The sequence below is a fragment of the Canis lupus genome, chromosome X (genome assembly GCF_048164855.1).
Source record: "Canis lupus baileyi chromosome X, mCanLup2.hap1, whole genome shotgun sequence".
Classification (NCBI taxonomy): domain Eukaryota; kingdom Metazoa; phylum Chordata; class Mammalia; order Carnivora; family Canidae; genus Canis; species Canis lupus.
Window position 1 is genome coordinate 54,476,591 of NC_132876.1, and position 9,290 is coordinate 54,485,880.

The following is a 9,290-nucleotide window of genomic DNA, read 5'->3' on the forward strand; positions in this document are numbered from 1 at the left end:
ACTGGGTCCAGAAGAGAGATATATCCACACACTTTTAGGAATTTTCAATCTTTTAGTATTGTCACATTAATTCTAAAGACTTCTTTTCCACACATTGTTTGGCAACTGACTAAATATATTGAAAATATACAATGTCACATGGGATCTAAATTCTGTTTGGCCAACATCTATAGTAACAGTGAACTGCATTCAATATTCTTCACAAAGGATTACCAATTAGTTCACTCAATTCATTACTGGAGACTGATGCAAATGTTTATTAAAAAACCTATGTTGGGATGCTTGGGTGGCTCAGCAGTTGAGCGTCTGCCTTTGGCTCAGGGTGTGATCCTGGGATCCTGGATTGAGTCCCACATCGGGCTCCCTGTGGGGAGCCTGCTCCTCCCTATGCCTATTTCTCTGCCTCTCTCTCTCTCTCATAAATAAATAATTCTTTAAAAAATAAATAAACAACCTATGTGTGAGAGGAACTTTCACAATCCCTAAAGCATTTCTGCACGAGCACATTAACACATTTGCATAATGTGGCATCTACTATATTATAACTATGTTTTTTGTTTCTCATTCCATGCAGTTTTTTCCTCCATAAATTTACCTAACTGGTTACATTTTGTTGAATCTACCTATCCAAGTAAGTGGAAGTTTCCAAAGACTGCAAAATAATTTATAGAGGAAAAGAGTGAGGGACTGGGTAATGAGAAGCTAGCCAGTGATAAAATTTAAAATATATTGTTGGGTGTAAATTATCCATAGATGGATAATCAGAAGCTGAATGTATCTTCCAAATTTTTTTATTCAGGGCTTACATAGCAGCTGTATATTTCTGTATTTTCCTCTACTCTGTACTACCAACCACTATTAACCAAAGCAATTGTGGTAGCTCTTCACTTACATCAGCAGACATCATCACTAAGAATAAAAAAAATCTGGAGCTAGTTTGATCACAATCTCGATGTAATATTCCTAAGGTTTGAAACTTTCATTGATACATTTTAAAAGTTTTTTTTTATAAAAGGAATTCTTATCTCCATGTATCAATCTATCAATTTCAACCTATGACTTATACAATAAACAATACCGAATTGTAAAGTCACAGAGCTCCTATATAATATCTCTACCAAGGAAAAATAACACAAAGGACTTCACACCTTTTATTTGACACTAAATAGTCTTGAAAGTACTCTTTGCCAATATAGAGGCTTTCGAGGGACATTTGTGGACATGTTATTTTAATCATTTCTATTAAGCACCTATAGTATACATGGCAGTTTTCTAGACACTATAGAAGATGCAAAACATATAATAGAATAGCTGCCCTACACAAGCTTATTATTTAAAATGAGTTCTAAAATAAACACATGCAAAAGAACATTTTTTTAAAGTCTGATAATGCATTCAAATTGTATATAAGATGCTAAAGAATGCAAGTAAAGGGAGAAATCAACTGAGATAAAGATAATTAGGGAAAATTTGAAGTAAATGACTGTTGAGCTGACTTTTTTCCTTGAGAAAATCTGGCCCATCAGTTTTTTTAAAAAAGTATATTTTCACCTTGATGTGATTTGGGAACTGGGTGAAAATGACTGAATATGTCTTTTCTGTAAGAAAAAAAAGAGAAACATAAGATTTCCAACACCTTTTCAGGGAGAAAAAAAACTATACTTCATCTTTGATCCCCCCTCTTCTCCAGAATATCATTCATGTCTTCCTCCTTGCATTTTTCTACTGAATGACTGGGAAGATGATAAAGCATTTCATCTGAGGATGCAATACAGTGACAGGTTAGCTTATACATTGAGGTTACTGGGATACAAATATGATTGCTCAGGGCACCCTTTTCAGGAAAAGAAAACTAATGACATTTTATATTTCTTGTATGAAGCGCAATTTTGAACACATAAGTCTTCTCTAGCCCTAGTCAAAAGACACGAAGTCCCATTATAAAAAAAAAAAGTTTCTTGCGAAGTTCTTTTGGGGTCCATTAACAAAGAAGATTCATCTCTGACCTCAGCAGACTGCTCCACTTTGAAGGTCCTTGAAAAGTGATTCGACATGATAATGTTGGTTTTTCACAAAGGAAAAAAATCATGTAGCTGATTCAACCAACTATATATAATTAGAGCTGACTTGTTAGTCACTGTAAGATATGATTATGTCCAAAGGAATAGTAACTTTTCTGACAATGACCATTTGCATCTATTTAAAATCAGAGGCATAGATCTGCTATCCTTAGTATTGCAGCATGGTTTTTCTTTGTTCCATCTTTATCCAGATTTAAATTTCCCAAATTTAGAGAGAAGCTTAGACTCTGAGCCAAAATATTGTTTTTGAATTGCCAGAAGGTTCTTGTTAATTTTTCCATGTTCTTATAAATTCAATTACAAGCTGAAGCTTAGATCAAATTAAAATGACTTGCTTCATTATCAAACATCCAGCCATCCAGCTGTTCACAATATTAATGTATTTTTGTTTTTGTTTTTGTTTACGATACTGATGTTAATACATTTCAAATACAATAGTATTTTCTGATGTTCTCTGTAGGTTCCCTCATGTCTATAGTCAATTATTTGCTATGTGAGTGTTTATGGCAGCCTGGCTTCCTGTTTCTACTACATCTTCCACTCCCCCAAAACCTTAAAACACTTAAATCCTGACATCTATGAATCATAACTAAATGCAATATCTTTTCTTTTCTTTTTTCTTTTCTTCTTTTTTTCTTTTCTTTTCTTTTCTTTTCTTTTCTTTTCTTTTCTTTTCTTTTCTTTTCTTCTTTTCTTTTCTTTCTTTGCTGTGGAAGAGGTCTCATACTAGAAGGGAATAAAATCTAACATCTCAATAAAAACTTAAATAGAATTCTTTTCCATTATCAAACACTATGACCACAATCCATGTATCAATATATGCCTATCCTTGCAGATATTTGGCATCTTGACAAAAATTGTAGCACCAAATGTGAATAAGGGAGATGGCAAGATATGTTGCTTTCTTTAGCTGAAGATTGAAAAGAAGTAGTGATAATTGAAATGACTGAGAAAAATCTATTTGTTTTTATTTTCAGAATGTTTAAAAATAAGTGCTTTGGTTGAAATCTGAAGATGTGTGTCTACTTGGTAGAAAGAACTATCCCATTTAGTCAGTAACCAGTAACCATTATTCATGCACAGTAAAGTGCTACTCCGGAGACAGATCCATGTAGGTGTGAAAAATTAATCAAAAAGGAATGAAATTCTTACCAATAAACAAGCAAATCATATTCAACGATAAGGAAAATTCATAGAGGTGAAAAAGAGTATCTTGGAAACTGAGTATAACTTCAACGGCTTCTCTTCCTCATACTAATCCCTTTCCTAATTGCTGTATATCTGTAGCTTCTTGGATCACCTGAGTCCTTCAGAACCTGCCTTGGAATTTTAGGCTCTTTAGTAACCTGTTTCAGACTAAAAAATACTATTCCTGTCCCATCAACTACACACCCATACATACTTTATCAGCCTCAATCATAGTCCATTTAGCTACATAAATAAGTTATGCCCATTCCAAACCACCCACACATAATCATACAACAAATTAACCAGGGGATGAAACAGGGTAAAGGACATTTTAGACTAGGGGAATAGCATGGGGAAAGGCATGAAGCACAAAATACTATGCTATGTGTAGAGAACTACAGTCATTGCTGAAAGTGCCAAGTTGAAGTTCAATGGAGAAAGGGTAACTTTATTGCTTTCAGTCATATGTCACATAATCTAAAGTGCAGATTACAAAACTATTCTAAGGTGATAGTGAATCAGCGAGTCCATCCTTGGCACATGAGTATTAAAGATGACTAATATATAAGTCAAGTGAATGTAGAGTCTTTATCCATACCTAAATGCCCTTTTGTCAATAAACTTTCATAATGTCTCAGTTTCAACATGTGATATCAGGGTGCAGTGTTAAGACGACAGTTGTTTTTGCTTTTGTGTTTTGTTTTGTTTTTTATTTTGTAATGCAAGTGCATTGCCATCCACATGACTAGATAAATAGGCCACCTCCTCACATTACCCCCAAACTTAATTTGCTTTGTTTTATCTCTTCATTGATTTTAATAACACCATGTGAACCACTTGCTTTTTCTCTTTCTGTGTTTTAAATTTCCAATCTTATGTTTTAAATCTGCCTATAAAGAGTTGAGCCTGCAAAACCCTTGGCCCCCAATCTCAAACTCAGTAAAAGCAAAACCTCCAACCCAATGTGCTCTTCCCCTAATTGTGACCTTGTTCTGTGGCCCCAGATATGCTGTGTAATTTTCCAGTCTTGCAAGTAATAAACTTTTATTTTTTCTAAGTTTCTTGATGGTTGTTGCTAAGGACATCTTGCAATCATAATAAGAAACACAAAGGCCAGTCCAACCACAACATTAATTATTGATGGGTTAAGACCAACACAAAACACAGAGTCATTAAACCTGTAGCTTCAAAATTATATAGTTAATTTGTCTTTTCTTCTTTAATAATTGACCTAAGCTTTGTAATATGGTTCCTCTCACAGTATAAGCTATAGATACCAACATCAGAAAACTCACTTGATGCTTGGTAAAATGTAGATTCTTGAAACTCAAGTTATATCTGCTAAATGAAAGTAGAGCCTATGAATCTGAATTTAGACAGACATTTCCAGCTGAATCTAATGCAGAATGACATCTAACCATATTACTAACATGATACCTGTCTGTGGTGAGTTAGACAAGAGTAACTGCTGACAGAAGGTTAGTAAAACTGACTTGTATCTGCTGGAAATTGTGTCAGTGTTTGCCAAGGCATAGTCCTCAGAGCCCTGCTTGCTGAAGGTGTTTTAGAAAAATTTTCTATGCTCAAATAGATTTGTGGTACCACCATATTACTTATTTCTCTTAGAGAGTCCCAGTGAATAGTAACATATTAAAAGTTCTGAGAAGTCCTGCATTAAAAGAGAAACTTTAACCCAGCATTTCTCAAACTTATTTAACTATGAAACCTTTTATTATCATAAACCTATTAACATACTATAGAATGGGTATGCTAATATGAGTGCATTTAGAAAATAATGCTCTAATGTTTTGCTGTTAAATATGGTATTGGCATTTATAATATTATTGAATTATTTTCCATTTTTAGTTTATTAAGATTTTTTGTTTTTATTTTTAAAGATTTTTTAAAAATCAGAGATAATATTGGAATATATTTTAAAATGAGGGATATAGTAGTTCTTTCAAAGAAACTGCTGCCAGTGCGGCAATTTTCCAAGCCCCACAGTGTCCTCCCAATGCTAGTGATGGCTCGCGAAGCAATGGAATATAATCTTCATATGCAATTAGAGCATCATGTTGCAAAACAGCCTGTTCCTGCTGAAGTGGTCAGCAGCCAAGTGGGACCACCCCTGCTCCAGCCTGCTCCTGATGAAGGGGCCAGCAGCCAGGTGGGACTGCACCTGCTCCAGCCTGCTCCACACGCGTCTTTTGGCCTGACAGAGGAAGGGGAGCTGTGGGGAGAAGATCATGTGGAGAACATTAATCCAGGAGCTTCGGAGGAGCATAGGCAGCGATCTCATGTTAACCACCCTGACCGAGTGTCTTCATTGGATTCAATGAACAGTTTCATCAGTGGGCTTCAGAGACTTCATGGCATGCTGGAATTCCTGAGACCTTCATCAGACTGCAACGTGGGACCAATGAGATCGAGTAGGATGAGGGGATCTGCTTCACGCAGGTCAAGAACTGCAGGGTAGCAGAGGACAGACAGTGCCAGGTCAAGAGCACCACCAATAGATGCCTACTTTCAAGTGAGCCAGACCAAGCCTCATTTGCCAACCACCTCCTGTGATTCAGAGACCTGAAATCCTGTCTGAGGACTTGCGGGTCTCGAGTAGTTCTAGTTCTGAGAGTGATAGCTCCACAGAGTTTGAAGAAGTTGTTGCCCAGGCAGAGGAAACTAGAGCTGCTGTTTTAGAAAAGCAAGTAGGAGGTACCTCAGCACAGCAAGAAGTTACATGTATCAGTGGAGGAGAGACCTTCCCCAAACAGTCTCCCTAGAAGATGAACCCCCTTCTACCTTCTGTTCCTATGGATGATGAAGAAGGGGACACTTGCACAATATTTTTGGAGCACATGACCAATGCTAGGGATCATCACATTTCAATATTGTACCGTGGGTACCTCTTTGGGTATAAGTGCATTTCTAAGTGGCTAAAGGGACGGGCGCAAAAATGTCCCCAGTGCAACAAGAAAGCCAAGCACAGTGACATTGTTGTTCTTTACGTCCGAACCCTGGGAGCTCTGGACACTAGTGAACATGAGCGCATGAAAAGTTCTTTACTAAAGGAGCAGATGCTAAGGAAGCAGGCTGAGTTAGAATCAGCACAGTGCTGGAGCCAGCTTCAAGTCCTCAGAGACGAATGCAGCAAGATTTATGATCCATCAGACTGAATCACTTACCTTTCTCCAAACCTGTCATGTGTTTTTCCTGCTTCCATACCACTCTGAGTGCTGTTACCTCTAACTAGACTATTTCTGTTCTTATGTCTGCTGGTGAGATGCTTTCTATTAAATTCCATAGCTCTACTGCTACATCTTCCTGAATTCTTCCCTGATCTAACCACCATTTATAATTTGCCCTGCTCTAAAACATTGTCTTTATTGTTCTTTTTTTTTTTAAATTTTTTATTTATTTATGATAGTCACACAGAGAGAGAGAGAGAGGCAGAGACACAGGCAGAGGGAGAAACAGGCTCCATGCACCGGGAGCCCAATGTGGGATTCGATCCTGGGTCTCCAGGATTGCGCCCTGGGCCAAAGGCAGGTGCCAAACCGCTGCGCCACCCAGGGATCCCAATGTCTTTATTGTTCTTATATTCTATCTTGTGTTTGTACACTTAGCTTATACCAATACCCACTTCATGCCTGGAAGAACCAGAAGTTTCTTGAAGATAGCGGCCATGTCCTATTGATCATTGTATCCTCTTTATAGCATGTGGGTCAGTCTGTTGTGTATTCTAGTTGCTCAACAAATGTTTGTTGAACAAATTTATATGAATAAAAACAATAAATGAAACTGTATTTCTGTTTGAGTGAGAGATCTCATGTTTTAGCACTGGGATATGTGGGTAGAGGCCTATAAGACCACACCGTATAACTCATTCCCATTAGTGGGAAAAAAAAAAAAAAGATGGGCAAGTTCTGCTGTCATGGGGCTGGAGCACTAGCTCTGAAGGATATTTTGCTTCTTTTTATTTAAAAAGACAATTAGTCCTCAAGGACTGAAAAATTGGGGGAAAAGTATCTAGTGAACATTGAAAATATAGACATCCACAGAAAAAAATATGTACATATGAGTAATATGACAATGCTAACCTCCAGGCAGAAAATTAGGATACAACTTGTTTGTTTTACAGTACAGTTAACGGGAATGATTAAAAGTCTCACTGAGTTGCCACTTATCCAAGAAGTCACCGGACACTCTGAATTAGTTTGGAGAATTTGATAATATGCCCTTAGAGACAGAGGCAGGATACGGATGCACAAAATAAATCTGATGAGTCATTGCAGCAAAATTCCTAGGATGACAAAATAAGGAAGCTGGGATTTATTGAGCTAAAAACTGTAACAGGAAAGCAAAAGACAATGATAATGCTTGATTCTTTTTCTTTATTGGAGTTCAATTTGCCAACATATAGCATAACACCCAGTGCTGATCCCATCAAGTGCCCCCCTCAGTGCCCGTCACCCAGTCACCCCTACCCCCCACCCACCTCCCTTTCCACCACCCCTAGTTCGTTACCCAGAGTTAGGAGTCTCTCATGTTCTGTTCCCTTTCTGATATTTCCCACTATTTTTTTCTCTTTCTCCATTATTCCCCTTCACTATTTTTTATATTTCCCAAATGAATGAGACCATATAATTTTGTCATTCTCCGATTAACTTATTTCACTAAGCATAATACCCTCCAGTTTCATCCACGTCGAAGCAAATGGTGGGTATTTGTCATTTCTAATGGCTGAGAAATATTCCATTGTATATATAGACCACATCTTCTTTATCCATTCATCTTTTGATGGACACTGAGGCTCCTTCCACAGTTTGGCTATTGTGGACATTGTTGCTATAAACATCGGGGTGCAGGTGTCCCGGCATTTCACTGCATCTGTATCTTTAGGATAAATCCCCAGCAATGCAATTGCTGGATCGTAGGGCAGATCTATTTTTAACTCTTTCAGGAACCTCCACACAGTTTTCCAGAGTGGCTGCACCAGTTCACATTCCCACCAACAGTGTAAGAGGGTTCCCTTTTCTCCGCATCCTCTCCAACATTTGTGGTTTCCTGCCTTGTTAATTTTCCCCATTCTCCCTGGAGTGAGGTGGGATTTCACTGTGGTTTTGATTTGTATTTCCCTGATTGCCGGTGATGTGTAGCATTTTCTCATGTGCGTGTTGGCCATGTCTATGTCTTCTGTGAGATTTCTGTTCATGTCTTTTGCCCATTTCATGATTGGATTGTTTGTTTCTTTGCTGTAGAGTTTATTAAGTTTTTTATAGATCTTGGATACTAGTCCTTTATCTGATATGTCATTTGCAAATTTCTTCTCCCATTCTGTAGCTTAGTTTTGTTGACTGTTTCTTTTGCTGTACAGAAGCTTCATATCTTGATGAAGTCCCAATAGTTCATTTTTGCTTTTGTTTTTTTTTTGCCTTCATGGATGTATCCTGCAAGAAGTTATTGTGGCCAAGTTCAAAAAGGGTGTTGCTTGTGTTCTCCTCTAGGATTTTGATGGAATCTTGTCTTATATTAAGATCTTCCATCCATTTTGAGTTTATCTTTGTGTATGGTGCAAGAGAGTGGTCTAGTTTCATTCTTCTGCATGTGGATGTCCAATTTTCCCAGCACCATTTATTGAAGAGACTGTCTTTCTTCCAGTGGATAGTCTTTCCTCCTTTGTCGAATATTAGTTGACCATAATGTTGAGGGTCCACGTCTGGATTGTCTATTCTGTTCCATTGATCTATGTGTCTGTTTTTGTGCCAGTACCACACTGTCTTGATCACCACAGTTTGTAGTACAACCTGAAATCCGGCATTGTGATGCCCCCAGCTATGGTTTTCTTTTTCAATATTCCCCTGGCTATTCTGTTGTTGTTTTTTTTTCTGATTCCACACAAATCTTAAGATGATTTGTTCCAACTCTCTGAAGAAAGTCCGTGGTATTTTGATTGGGATTGTATTAAATATGTACATTGGGAGGCGGGGCAAAAAGGCGGACGAATAGGGTCCCCAGGTCACC

General features: G+C 37.6%; 1 pseudogene; it reads left to right on the plus strand.

Annotated features, from left to right (window-relative positions):
• Positions 1 to 5,292: 5,292 nt before the first annotated feature.
• LOC140628477 (E3 ubiquitin-protein ligase RFWD3-like) lies at positions 5,293 to 6,442 on the plus strand (annotated as a pseudogene).
• Positions 6,443 to 9,290: the final 2,848 nt, after the last annotated feature.